The following is a 14,903-nucleotide window of genomic DNA, read 5'->3' on the forward strand; positions in this document are numbered from 1 at the left end:
GGACTTGCTACTGTTGGTGTCCAGCTCAAAGCCTGGGAGGCCCTGAGGGGCGTCCCTGCTGCCGCCAACACACACACGCGCCGCTTATCACCGGGGCCAGACGCTCCTCAGAGGCGCGCACAGCTTCCTGAGGAGAGCAGCTATCTGTGGAGGTTAAACTAATGTTTTTGGAGCATAAACAAGAATTCAGAGAAGATTTTTTATTCGTTCATTAGGATTTCTGGAAACAAAACCTTAGGTCAGCTTTATTTACTAGAAAATCCAGGCAGCACTTTTGTATCTTAGTACTTGTAACTGACATGATAAATTTCAGAGGAAATTTTCAAATAAATACATTCTAAAACAGTGGGGAAAATTCATACATACTGTCTTTTGAAAACATTTTGTCTATTAAAAAGTTTGGAAAGTATTTACATTTGCTTTTAGGTGAAAGACTGATTAAAGGGAAAAAATTCAGCCTTAGACTCTGGCTGGAAAAGAGAAATAGGTGACTTTTAAAAGACTACCCTTTCATAACACATTCACAAAGAACTAGGTACAAAACCGTTTATGAAAGGGTTTTCTTTCTAATAAGATGGTAATAGTGCATTTCCTTTTTAAAAATGCACATAGAGCCATAGCTGATCCTGCAGTTGAATGAGGAATTTTTAAATAGCTCAAGTGTTATGTCTCTTAAAATGCAAAGTAAAATTGTAGTTCACCCTCGCGGCAGCCTTTTTCCTCTAACATAAACACCAGCCGTCCTGTGCTCTGTACGCTGTTGTCCCTGCAGTTGTGATTTCCTCCGTCTCGTGTGCTCCCAGAAAGTGAACGAGCCCAGGTAAGAGAAAGTTGCCCATAATGGAAGGGTCCTCTTCTGATGAATTGCAGGTTTTCGTAGTTGTTTCCCTTCTGCCTTTGGCGCTCCAGACTCTTGGGGAAAGAAGACAATTCTGTCGTTTTATTGTTCGACTTGGTCAGCAGAGACTAGTGTCACAGCGGCTCTTAAGCGCTGCGGGGCAGTTTCTGCCCAGCCCCCAAATGTCCTGAGGAAGGAGAGGGCGTCTGGTGTACGCTCGATGTGCACTTTGCAGCCCGGTGTCCTGCACCATCCAAGTACAGCTTCAGCGACTCGGGACCCACGCCTGCCTGTCGTCGTTGAAGAATGTGATCGTGCTGTGGGTGGGTACCATCGCTCTGCTTACTTCGCTATGTTGTTCATTCATGCTGCAGAGGGATGTGCGACAGCTTAGAGGCATGTGTAAAATACAGGGTAGAATCCATCAAAATACGGATAAAGGAAGAAAATTAATCACCATCAGGTAGAGCGTGGAACGCAATTTGTGACCCAACGTGATCTCCACGCCGTTCTGGAGCCACAGTTCCACTGTGAGCTTTCTAAGTGCTAGTGTGAAGAGGGCTGCTGGCAGGTGTTTCAGCCTGCGGGGGCCGTGCGCTATGGGCGGGTCCATGACTGAGAAGGATCCGGTGCAAGTGCACGGGTTCTCGATGCTGAGCTTAGAGAGGAATTTCCTGTGGGACCCTGTGGATGGTGTGTGATGATGCTAATAGCACCATCTGTTACGCTCTGAAGTAGGTGTACTACAGTAGGGGAGCTCTTTTAATTCAGATGTGAATTTTAGAATTTCTGGAATAGGAGACTGGTGTTCTTCCGGGAGTCCTCCCTGACTGTTTTTGCTAAATAATGCCAATGAGCCCCAAATTGTATTATGAAAAGGTGGCTGGGATACAGCAAAACAAAGCCAAGATTTTCCAAAGGAAAGAAAACTTTGGGTCAGTCATGCACATGGACCAAAAAATAAGGGGAGATGGGGGGACCCCACAGTCCTTTTCCTTTAGCAGGGCTGACTCAAGTGCAGTCTCACAAGTATGCAAAGCCGTAAAGCGGGACTCCGCGTGACCAAAGTAAGATCTCAGTGAAACCTGTGTTGAGTTGGGGCACTGCTGTTTCCTTGCCCGTCTCCAAGGTGAACTGCAGGAGAACGGCACCCCCAGGGAACTGAAAGATTTAGTTTCCTACAGATGGCTGCGTGTAAGACCAATAAATGGTAAAATCACTTCGGCTAGATGATATTTGAGTTTTGGCCCCGTGTTGTAGTTATTACCAGTTAGTAAGTCTATCTTATCAGGCCATGCTTAGTTAGAAAGAAGTCAGACCCTTGGCTTCCTGCTGCCTGTAGCAGAAGAACAAGCATGTATTTCATCCAGAAACAGTACCGCATCCTCTCGCCCCTGAATTACAAGCTGCGTGTGGGGTCCGGGGGGCGGGGACCCTCTGCTTCTTTTCCTCATTTCCTTAAAGGAAACCATTGCAGCAAAGCACTCTGGTCCTTGGATCCATGACAGGAAGTGGCTCATCCCAGCAGTCAGCCCCCTTTTTGAGGGGACTGGCAGGTCCCTTTGCCTCCGAAGTAGGGAGCCGGTTCCACTTTTTCTCCTGCTCAGCAGAGCGTGCCTTGCCTCGGTCCCCCTGCCTTGTGGAGTGTCTCGGGACAGGGGATGGAGTGGAGAGGGTGTGAGGGTTTTCAGACCAGGTTTCCCCTGCTTGCACCCCAGGCTGTGCTCGGTTCTGACTGCAAGATAGGGGACCTGGGGAGTTCCCGTCGTGGCGCAGCGGAAACAAACCAGACTAGGTACCATGAGGTTGCGGGTTCAATGCCTGGCCTCACTCAGTGGGTCAAGGATCCGGCGTTGCTGTGGCTCTGGTGTAGGCCGGCAGCTGTGGCTCTGATTAGACCCCTAGCCTGGGAAGCTCCATATGCCGCAGGTGTGGCCCTCAAAAGCCAAAAAAGAAAAAGATAGGAGCCCTGGCCCGTTCTCCTGTCTCCCCGTTGCCAGGGGACCTGGACGAAGCTGATCTCTGAGCCCCATTCGCCGTCTCCCTAAGCACTTGTGCCCGGCACTCCCAGCCAGTGGTAAGTAGGTCAGGAACACGGGCAGGGCTCGGTTTGACCTTCCAAAGGAGACCGTGTGACAGTCACGCCTTTCTGTCCTTTGACTTCACATATTAAACTGACTAGAGTTTCTTTTTTTCTCTGATAAAAAGAGGGATCCTTCTGTTCCTTGTTGGAAAGAGGTCTTTTAGAAAAAATGTTGTTTGCCACTGAACTGTGCTGGCAGGACTGGAATAGAAATCTTTGGTATTTTATTCACGGCGATCCCTCCCACTGCCTGAAATTCCCTCCCCGCCCTCCCTGCTTCCGCTCCCCCTTTGGGGGCCTGGTTCCACCTCCTGCTGGAACATGAGTTCCTTGAGGTCACAGAGTCCGTCTTAATTATCTGTGTATCAGAATCATTAATTCACCCCTTACTCATTTGTCAAAACCAACAAACAAACTTGCCAGTGGCTCCTGTTGGGCAGGCACCAGGCCGGGCCTCCCAGTGATGCCCCTGCCGACATGACTGGCTGCCTTGAACCTGGGAACTGAAGCACGGAGCCCAGGCCCGGCAGCATCAGCCTCCTTGCCCGTGTCTGTTCAGTGGATGGTGAATCAGAACCAATGGAAGGGGCACCGAGGCAGTGCCCTGAGTTTTCTGGATGGATTATCTTGGCTCTTAGATTATAATTTAACAGATTGTAAATAAATACTATTTATGGAGTTCCCGTGGTTGCGCAATCCGGTTAACGAATCCGACTAGGAACCATGAGGTTGCGGGTTCAATTCCTGCCCTTGCTCAGTGGGTTAAGGATCCGGCGTGGCCGTGAGCTGTGGTGTAGGTTGCAGACGCAGCTCGGATCCCGCGTTGCTGTGGCTCTGGTGTAGGCCGGCAGCTACTGCTCCGATTCGACCCTGGCCTGGGAACCTCCATATGCCGCGGGAGCGGCCCAAGAAATAGCAAAAAGACAAAACAAACAAACAAACAAAGAATTTTTTAATAAATAAATAAATACTATTTATTAAGCATTTACTCTGGCTAGAGTGCCATGCCAGGTACTTACATGTACCGTTTTATTCAGCACAGCAACCCTATCAGGTGAAAGCAGCTTTGGCGTTCATTTTACAGATGAAGAAACTGAGGCTTAGCCTATAAGTAACTTTCCCAGTCAGCTCACAACTCTCAGAACAAGGACGGGACCAGGCTGCTCAGTTCCAAAGCTTGTGAACTTACGCGCTTTGCTGTACAGCCTCTCAGGTTTGTCCATCTGAATTCCTTTTACGGAACCCTGGGCCAGTGGGACCTGAACAAAGAAGCCATTGATGGGAGTTCCCATCGTGACTCAGCAGGTTAAGGATCAGACTAGTATCCATGAGGATGTGGGTTCAACCCCTGGCCTCCCTCAGTGGGTTAAGGATCCTGCGTGGCTGTGGCTGTGGCTGTGGCACAGGCTGGCAGCTGCAGCTCCATTTAGATCCCTAGCCTGGGAAAGGTGTGGATCAAAAAAAAAAAAAAAAAAAAGCCATCCATCAGTCAGGAAACCAAATATTGTGTATTGAAAGAAGACGAAAATAGCTTCATGAAGTGTCACGGTGAGGGTGACACTTTCTTCTCTTTTGCTGTTTTTCAGAGAACCATCGGCTGTCCTGGAATGGTCGTATATCCTAGGATTTCTCTGAGTCTTCCATTCAGATAAATTAAAGAGGAAATGCTTATGGTTCTTTTAATGAAGTTGTAGTTTTTAATATAAATTGTAATTTTAGACTTTATTAAGGGCCCTAGTGATTCTGGACAACACGTTTAAACGTGGAGCCAGGTGGGAAAAGAGGCAAATTAGATGCGTTGTTCTCCTCCTTAGACACGTCCACACTCAGTTCTGAGGAAAACAGCGAACGTAGTTAAAACCATTTGTTTGTATGTGTTTTAATTTTTTTGTCTTTTTAGGGACGCACCTGTGATGTACGGAGGTTCCCGGGTTAGGGGTTGAATTGGCGCTGTAGCCACCGGCCTACGCCAGAGCCACAGCAACACGGGATCCGAGCCATGTCTGCGACCTACACCACAGCTCATGGCAATGCCAGATCCTTAACCCACTGAGTGAGGCCAAGCATCGAACCTGCGTCCTCATGGATACTAGTCAGGTTCTTTAACCACTGAGCCTCAACAGGAACTCCAAAACTATTTTTATATAATTACTTTCCATTCAACCATTCAGAGAAGTTCCCATTGTGGCTCAGTGGTAATGAGCCCAACTAGTATCCATGAGGATGTGGGTTCGACCCCTGGCCTTGCTCAGTGGGTTGAGGATCTGGCGTAGCCATGAACTGTGGTGTAGGTCACAGACACAGCTCAGATGCCACATCGCTGTGGCTGTGGTGTAGGCTGGCAACTGTAGCTCCGTTTTGACCCCTAGCCTGGGAATTTCCACATGCCGGGGCGGGGGGGGGGGGCAACCCGAAAAAGCAGGAAAAAAAAAATTCCAGTTATTTCTATAATCTAAGTTTGTAACATTTACTTTGTGTATATATGACTTGTATTCACAAAGCTAGTGTTTGAGAGGCAGGTTTTCCAGCGATCGTGGTAAGAGTGGCGACAGCTAAGGTGGAGTTTGCCGTGTGCCAGACGTTATACGAAGGCTTTTGCGCACAGTATCTCACTTCAGCACCACAGCAACCCTATGAGACAGTTGTTGTTATCATCTCCACGTGAAAATGAAGGGCTCTGTCCTGCTGAAAAGCACAGGGGACCACATCCAGCCTCCTGGGATAGACCATGATGGAGGATGATATGAGAATTGTGTGTACATGTGTGGCCGGGTCACTTTGCTGTACAGCAGAAACGCGCGCAACATTGTAAATCAACGCTGCTTTAATAAACAAGCAAATAGAAATCAGGACCCTGGAGTGACCATCATGGCACAGCAGGATGGCGGCATCTCTGCAGTGCCAGGATGCAGATTTAGTCCCCATCGGCAGAGCGAGTTAAAAGGATCTGGTGTTGCTGCAGCTGTGGTGTTGGAGAGGTTGGGTAACATCTCAAGGCTGATCTTCTATTCAAAACGAGGTCTGGATGATTCTAACGTCCGTGAACTCAGTTGCTCTTCTCGGCAGCCCCCTGCAAGGTTGGGGGGTGGCTGTAACAAAACACACCTCAGGGGAGCCTTCCTTCCGGTTAAAACAAACATTCCCAGGGATTGGAGGGGGAGATGGGTGCATTTTCTAACTTGATAGTATTCTTTTAAAATGTGTTTTAAATAACAAAGGATTTTAACTCGTTAAAAGCAAATTATTAAAGAACAGGGTCGTTAAGACAACATTTAGTACTGTTTTATGACTCCTTTCTTGTCGTCTGAGATGTTCCTGGTTTTCCTCACAGAGCCTGAAGGCACTGGTCTTCCCCCGAGCCGTGCTGACTTTGTTTTTGCTTCAGGTCGGCCAAGCTCCCTGGGAATAGCTGTGGCTCCGTGTTTCCAGCTGCTTTTCTCTGTGTGGAGGCTCTCACTCCCAGAGGTATTCTGGCAGCCAGATCTCTCTTGTTGAGATATTGCAGAGAGGAGGGGAGGAGCCAGCAGCAGTTATTAATGATGCTTCGCAGTCTCTGCTAATTTTAATATAATGGTTAAATTTGCTTATTAATGACTTTGCTACAGGTTCATTTCCCAAACACAGTCCAGAAACAGACTGCTGTATCATTACAGATGGCCTCCCCTAATTAGCTTCCAAGCTCCCTTAATTAGTTAGCAACCATATCAGAGCATAGCATTTTAAGTAAAATTTAAATAAACACTGAAGGAGTTTTATCACACTCACTACCTGCCCCCTCTCATGCCACCATCACTAATATCATCAGCAATCAATGTACTTATTATCACTAATATCATCAGCAATCAATGTACTTATTATCATAGGACTAATTTCTAGACCATCCATTTATTTGTTTGGTCCTCATTGTTTCCATGAGGAGAGTCACTTGAGTCATAGGAAATTATATAATGTTGTCATGGAGGTTGACATGGAAGCAGCAACAATGTTTAAGTTTACAGGTTTGAGCCTTCACTTCCATCCAAGAAAACCTGCAGGAATTTCCCCTTTTCTGTAAACAATTGGAAAACCGAACTGATTATATGAAAAAAGGGTTTTTAGACTGTGTGTAAGAGGAAGTGCAGGACTGTGATCCCTGAGGGAAGGGAAGCAAATGGAGCGAGATCTATAATTGCTCCAGCTGACTGTCTAGAAGCAGTTTCCAGGCCACATAGGAGGGACGGGCAGCAGTGGTCTTACTGAGTTGAGACGACAAAGATCAGAGTTTGGAGAGACCAAGATGGTAGAATTTGCAGGACAGAGGACTGGAGATGAAGGAGCTTCAGAGAGAGAGCATTTCAGAGATCTACAGATTTGTTCCTTTAATCTTTGGCTAAGACTTTGTGCATACATAAGAGGAAGCACGTAAGGCTGGAAAAAGAACCAACAGAAAATATGTCAAACAATTCCCAGGAGGCACGCATAGGTGGAAATTGCTCATAGTCCCACCAGCCAGAGTGGAGAGAGATGAGAATATATAGGACACAGGACATTGGGTGGAGCCTCAGAAGAGCCATGCCTTAGAGTGAGGGAGAGCTATACCAGAGTAAATACTGCCCAGGAAGCACCGTAACAAAGCATGAAAGTAATACTCACAAGGACCAAAATGATCTCAAAGTTACTGAACTTCATATCAAAACAAAAGCCAACATTCTTTAAAGAAACAATAAAATCTAGCACCCACTAATGTAAACGTTTACAATGTCCAGAATCTAATAAAAAAAAATTATCAACTATGCAAAGAAGCAGGCAACAATGACCTAGATTCAGGAGAAAAATCAATTCAATATAAAAAAGACATGTAAATGAGAGGGACAGTGGAAACAGTAGATAAGGACCTGGAAACAGTTATCATAAAAATCTCATAAATACGGTTAAGGATGTAAAGGAAAGCTCAGAAAGACATGAAAGACATACTTTTAAAAAATAGTGACATTTCAAGAAATGAAAAAAAGTCTTGAAAACACACTGGGTGGGATTAACAGCAGATTGGACTGTAGAGGAAAAGATGGGTGAACTTGAAGACGTTGCAGTAGAAACTTTCCAAAATGAAACACACAGAGAAAAAGTACTTAAAGGAAAAGAACAGTTGGAGCTTAGGTGAGAACAGAAAAAATTCTTGAAAGAATAATGGCTGAACATGAAAACTCTAAGCCCATAGACTTAAAAAAAACGCTAAATGAATACCAAACGGAAGAAACAGAGGCAAAGCAAAATATGTTATAATCAAATTACTGAAAACCAGTGATGAGGAGAAAATCTTAAAAACAGAGGAAAAATGTGTCTCGTGTAGAGAAACAAAGAAAAGAATGACAGCAGAATTTTCATTAGAAACAGTGCAGTCCACAAGGCAGTGTACTGACAATTGTTTAAAGCACAAAAAAAGGGAAAAATACTGCCAACCTAAAATTCTATATCCAGAGAAAATACCTTTACAGTTCATATTTCCTTCCCTGAAACCCATGGGGCCAAATGTGCTCCAGAATTCAGAATTTTTCAGATTTCAAAAAAAGGTGGGATATATAAACTCTGTATTTCAAAATACATCTAGACTAGTCAGACAGCAACCTATAGTCAAACACATTAGTATGTGTGCAGAACACATATATTACTCGTTCGTAGAATGTATATTATATTTTTTCTAGGTAAGATAAAGTGTATAAATATCTTCACATCAGTTGAGGTTAGATTTTGCCACCAAATTTTAAATTTGATATTTCAGAATTGATATTTCAGAATCACAGGTAAGAGATTTTGTGCTCGTCACTCTTCTAGACATTATTGTAACCTCTCATTTTTCCCAAACACATATTATTATTCAAGTTTTACTCAAGTGGAGGCTGATATTAAGTAAATGATGGAATTACTTCCAAGCAAGAAGCACCCCTGCTTCCTCTTCAATGTGACCTTGGAAATCAGGAGGCGGGAGCCTCTCGGCTCCTTCTACCAAGGATGCCCTCCGCCACCATCACGTAAACTAATGGCTCCATTTGGCAAAGCCCAGAGAAGCTTCAAACCTCGTCGAGTCCGAGGGTTCATGTGGGAAGTCTTGGGTCGAGTAGAAATAACTGACACCCATCCTGGATTCCGAGTGGCAGCAGGTGTGATACATGTACTCGCGTGGCCTTGATTTCCCTACCACCATCCTTTCTTTACTGCCCTTCACCACGAGTAAGCGGAGAAGAAAGGTGTGTGTGAGAGAGAGAAAGAGAGAGGAAGGAGCGAGCCAGTGGAGCAAAGGTTCCTCACCGTCGGAACCGGATTGTAGGGCTGCAGGAGGCAGCAGGGATGCTGTAACCAGAGACCAGAGCGACTGTGATGGTTCAGCTGGGACTGCGCCAGTGACCAAGAATCTAGGACCATGACGGGATGATGGTGCTTCCCAAGCGGGGCCAGCCCAGGGTTCTGTGTGCGTGCTGTGTGAAAAATACCTAGAAAAAAGGAGGTGAATTCAGCTGAGCTAAAATTTTAAATGATTGAGAAATTACTGGATTTGACTGTATTTACCTGGACTGTTTTCTGTCTCTAGAAAATTTGTGTAGTTATAACAAAATAAAGTTCCATGTTTATATGACAGGATTTGTAGGGTTTTTTTAATTATCTACTGCACATGCCTTATGTCACAGGGCCTGCTTCATCATCTTTGAAATTAGAGAAAGTAATACCAAATTCACACAATTGTGTAAGATTTCAGGAGTTCCCATCGTGGCTCAGCGGTAACAAACGTGACTAGTATCCATGAGGCTGCAGGTTTGATCCCTGGCCTCGATCACTGGGTTAAGGATTTGGCGTCGCCATGAGCTGTGGTGTGGGTCACAGATGCAGCTCGGATCTGGGGTGGCTGTGGCTGTGGTGTAGACCAGCAGCTGCAGCTCCAATTGGACCCCTACCTTGAGAACTTATATATGCCGGGGGTGTGGCCCTAAAAAGCAAAAACAAAAAACAGACAAGCAGAAGTTTCGAGGAGTAGTGTGTGTGGGGAAAGACTTTAAACATTCAAGAGAAATTTCCAAGTGTGACCGTTAGGTAAGCTTAGGTCTTGAAACGGATGAGATTCCTGCTGTTGAGGAAACGTACCCTGGTTGTGGCGTGTGTGGTGAGTTGGAGAAGGCAGGCCGTTACGAGGAGACCCGTTCGGAGGCGGAGTCACTGTCAGGCCCTGGGGACGAGGCCGCATTTGGGACGTTACGGCGCATGGGGGTTCAAGCGCCTTTCCGGGGACAGGAGTGTGTGGGGGGGGGGGGTCCGAGGCTGGGCTTGGACTCAGAGCACAGGGGTGACATTAACTGAGGTGGAGCCTGAGGGAAAGATGGGGTCCACTGGGTCCCGCCGAGCTTAGGAAGAAGCCAAGTCCCGAGTCGGGGAAGAGTTGCTTAGGGTGGGATTAGCTCTGGGGGCAGACGCCTGCAAAAGTCACTTCAGCTCTCACTGCTTCGGCTTCCTTCTCGGTAGGCTGGTGGGAATTACACGCGCTTCATAGATTTGTATGATGCTCGAGTGCAAACTCGTCCCGGGTACCATCATTCCGTGTAGCTGTGGTGGCCATCGGCTTTGAGGGGAGTACAGTGCTAAGGACGTGATGGGAAGAGCACAGTCTCCTGTCTGGGTGACCGAAGACAGCTCTGAGCTGTAACTAGCCAGTGACTTTGAACAAGAGGTTCAGCTGGACCTCTGTCTGTCCATCTGTGAAAACAAGGGATGGGATAAATTCTCCATAAGGGTCTTTATAGCAGTTGCCGTTGCATGATAGTGTTGAGGCTGAAAGCAAAATTTGCTACAGATAAACTATAATGTAAATAATGCATTCATAGAGAGTGGAGCAATGGCATTTAACACATTTTTAGTACCTGTGTGTCCAGCCTACGATATGTTTTTGCCTTTAGAGCACATTAGGGAGTTTAAACACGGTAAAGGCATCTGGAGATTTTTTTTTTTATATTTATAGTTTCAACTATGCAGTATTCCAGTGGCTTTTTATGTTTGCTTGTCGCTATAAAGTTTCTGTAGGGTCTCAAATAAATGTCTGGAGCCTTTTCCTGTTATACTTGACTTGGTGATGCCGCAAAATAGCTGTCTGGGTGTTTTCTTCATTTTCAAGAACAGGTGCTTCATTTGCCAGAGTTTTCACTGGAAGAACAATCCCAGCTCCAGAGGCCAGGTACTGATTTACTATTTTTTGATAAAAGCCCTCTGAGCCAGGCGCCAGCCTCTCCCCATGAGGCAACTAGGAAGTTTCTTTGAAATGAACAAGCTAAGTATAGAAACAGAGCTAAGATTTGCATTCGGCATATTTGGAGAAAAGATTTCGAGAGGAGCTTTTACGGAGAAGATACCCAAGGACTCCCTCTTCATCCTACGCCTGCTCTGTCGCTTCGCCACTAACAGGGAAGTTCATTCGTTCTCATTAATTTCTGTTATCCCTTTCTGGTTTTCAGAATTTGACACCCACTCGTATGTATTGAACAGAATCATTTTCCCCTTATGTGTCTTGTAAGCTGCAATGTGCAGGATATGTTTGAAAGAACAGGATGGAGCCTATGAGACACCTGAGGGAAGTCAGCCTCATTACCTCGTTACCTGGTGTTCATGCTGAGAGTTGTCTTCACATGACACGTCCCGTCGTCCAGACACATCTTCACGATGCTCAGCTATTGGAAATTAGAAATCAGTACAAACACTGTGTCCGTTTATAGTACATATTTTCTAACTTTTCATGTGGGCAGGTTTCAAATGCTAATGAAAAGGAAGTGAGCTTGTCCACTTGGGAAACCGGATCTCGAAAGTCTTCCTAAATGTGTGTGCATGAGAGAGGGAGAGAGAGGGAGAGATTTTACTTCATGCAAGAACCTTTTAGGGAGCTCTGGCAGACGTCGTGAATAGCTTTGATTTTTTGCTGTTTCCTAGCAGTTGAAAGCATGCAAGGCCGCCCGGACCACTAGCTTTGCAGAGCGCGGAAGCCTCTGCAGGTGCAGCAGGCTGCGGGATGAGACCAGACCGCGGTCCCCGCCCATGTCTCCCAGTGCCAAGCCACAGTTATTCTGTGGTCTTTGGTTTCATCAGCTAGCAAATGCTGCCTTGTTTGATACCGTGAAAAGTGAAATCCCAGCCAATATGAAAACTTTAAATGAAATCAGGTTACTTGAGTCTAAGAAGACAATTTAAATGTAATGCATATGTAATCAATAACATAAATTCTCACACCGTTTAAGTAGAAACAATTTTTATTAGTAGTCTTAACATTGACTTTTTGTCTCAAAAACATTTCTACTGAGTCAGGAATTTTGTTATGCTATAAAGAATGGGACATGGGTTCTAGCCTTGCTTTTGTCCTGTAACTGGGTAACGTTACCAAAATCAAGTGGTACTTGGTCCTCTGATCTGTGTAACTGCTAAGATCTCTTCTGATCTTAAAAGTTTGTGATTCTGTGAGTTACACATTCTGTGCTAGTTTTTTTTCATTTAATTCTCCAGTCCAAAAATTTACAATGTGTATATCTGCATCCGGCTTTAACATCTATAAGATGATCAAAAAATATTTGTTAAAGTAATGGTGTGTTTTGCTGTTTCTGATGGATTGTGAAATTGCTGTCATTTCACAGCTTTTTTATTGGACTGTGACTCATTTCTATTTTGGCCGAATGGGATCGTTGTTGCTTTAACATTTATTTCCTCTCTACTCTGGCTTTGTGCATGATTTGGAGTTAGTTTTTATGTGTTCTCACTAAGGTGTTTCAGAGGGGAAGCTGCAGGAAAGACTCTTTCGCTATGCCTAATCTTAGTTGCTCCAAAAAGATAGACACAAAATTTTCATAATCATAAAATAATCCAGAAAGTGGATTTTACTTTTATTCAGCTTGACTTTGCTGGTGGAGAAAAAGCAAACACCACACTGTGTGGACACTGGCCGATTAATTTAAACAGTAGCTCTATGGAAAGAAACGCCACCCCACTTCTACCCATTGGAAAACCGGCTGGTTAGAGACAAAAATTTTCGGCACCCTGAGTTGGAGGAGACCTGTCCTTTCTTCTAAGGCTTTTACATGGATATACCAAACAGAAAAAGACACAGGAAAACAGTTGCTTCCTGTTTAATGAAATAATTTTAAAATTAAGGCATTTATTCCCTTAAGGCTAGTTTTTTTCATCGTACATTTTCAGTTAATCTTTAAATAGGAGATAAACTGCTCAACGAAGTCAGTCATCAGATTGGTAGTATAGATAGTGTATTAGTTCTTTAAAAGTGCCCAGTTCTATGGAAAATATATTCTCAGTATTAACACCGATACAGCAGTGGCTTAATATACCATTTACAGTGGAGAGACAATTAGTTATGCTAGTAAAAAGCAAACTTTAAAGCATTTAATCCACTGTATATGATTGTTTGTTCTGAACGACTAACCCAAGACGTGTAGGGTTTAATTTCGAACCCAGAATAAATGAAGGGAAGGGAAGCCAGACTTCCCCCGTGCTGAGGAGAAACCCCTGCTTGCGAGGGCCTATGAATGGCTGCACTGTTCAGCGTTCGTTCAGGGCGGCCAGGGTCTTGCCATTCCACACTCAGGCTTGTTTTTATTTTTAAGGAATGTCGGAAAATGGTGGAAATGAATGTTTTTCCTTTTCTTTTTCCTTAATACCTCATGGATCCTGACCTTTCCCTTTAAACTGGTTTAGTGTGTGTTTCCTTTAAAATCGGTCATTGATCCAAAAATAAGTTTGATTTTCTTTTTCCATGATCTTCTCGAAAGAATTCTGTTAATAGCATACTAAACTGGATTACAAACTTACTGAATAAGTGCTTTGAGTTCTGGGCAACCTTGGAATAAAGGGCACAGAAAGAGTCATCCTGCATAGAATGAGACTGGGCAAGTCGGATGAAGGAAAGGAATGCAATTGTATGGCCGATGCGACCCACATCTTTTAGTGGGTTTATTAGCAATTTAATGGATATGGTTATTCAAGCACAAGAATGGCTTCAGTGGAAAGGTCTGTTCTGCTCTCTTTCCCATACACTTTGGAATGAGTTGAATGTGACAGTTGAGCTTTCAACAAGCTTCATGAATTTTAAATCCTGTTTAGTCATAAACTGGGGTGCATGGTATGCAGTCAGTGTGGACAAGGAGTTGGCAGCCTCGCCAGGTATTAGGGGTATCAGGTGTCTTCAAGACAACGAGGACTTGGACCCACCAGGTGCTTTCTGGGTCTGCTCTACGTACCCACGAAGGATGGAGGACCTCTCTCTGTCCAACGTCTAATAACGAACCACTTTGCAGAAGAAAATCTATACTGATATCTCAGAACAAAGTATTTTTTGGCAGACAAATACGTCTGTTTTCCTTCCTCTTGTCTGATTCACGCACCTCTCGCAGAGCCTGCTCCATGAGTTGTTACATCGATCTGAACACTCAAATTTTGGTGCATATTCTGATGGATCCCGAAGCATTTCTTTGAATGTTTGAATGGTTTATAAAGTTGCTCTTGAATTCTCCTCCCACCCCAAAAACCTTAGTCTTTGCTTAGGGTTAAGTCTTGAAGTATATTCTGAAATTCAGTACAAGGAGCTTTATGTGTTGTCTTCGGAAGTACCTCACAAAGACTGTTTTCAGAAAATAGTTTTTCAGGGTCACCTTGAAAGCAATCTGTGAATATATTTTTAATCACCTTATAATAATGCCCCATGTTTTATTTAAATATGGACTTGTGTGCTTATAGTATAATTTTACACGTGTGAGCAAAAAACTGTTGTCAAAAACGTGTGTGATAAGAAGTTCTGAAATTTTATGTGCCAGGTAATGAGCAGTGGCATCTAAGCCTGGCATTGGTGTTACAAACATTTCTCAGGGTTTGTTTTCACTTTTCCGTGCCTTCTGATTTGTCTGCATTGAATGGGAGGGGCGGGCTGCGCTGCCTTTGTCACCTCAAGACCAGGAGCAGAGACCCCTCAGAGGC

General features: G+C 44.6%; 1 protein-coding gene and 1 long non-coding RNA gene across 9 annotated transcripts in view; both read left to right on the plus strand.

Moving 5' to 3' along the window:
• DDAH1 (dimethylarginine dimethylaminohydrolase 1) overlaps positions 1-14,903 on the plus strand; it is a 132,140-nt gene that overhangs the window by 62,440 nt on the left and 54,797 nt on the right. The gene's annotated exons all lie outside the window — the stretch shown is intronic.
• Positions 1,223-8,225, plus strand: LOC146404301 (uncharacterized). The gene is made up of 2 exons (XR_014844976.1): positions 1,223-2,672; positions 5,174-8,225. It is a non-coding gene; the product is annotated as an uncharacterized LOC146404301 (long non-coding RNA).

Source organism: Sus scrofa, chromosome 4 (assembly GCF_054392235.1).
Source record: "Sus scrofa isolate SSC_HxYL_T2T_F1_AM1 chromosome 4, Sscrofa_HxYL_maternal_Yorkshire_Landrace_v2.0, whole genome shotgun sequence".
Taxonomy (NCBI): domain Eukaryota; kingdom Metazoa; phylum Chordata; class Mammalia; order Artiodactyla; family Suidae; genus Sus; species Sus scrofa.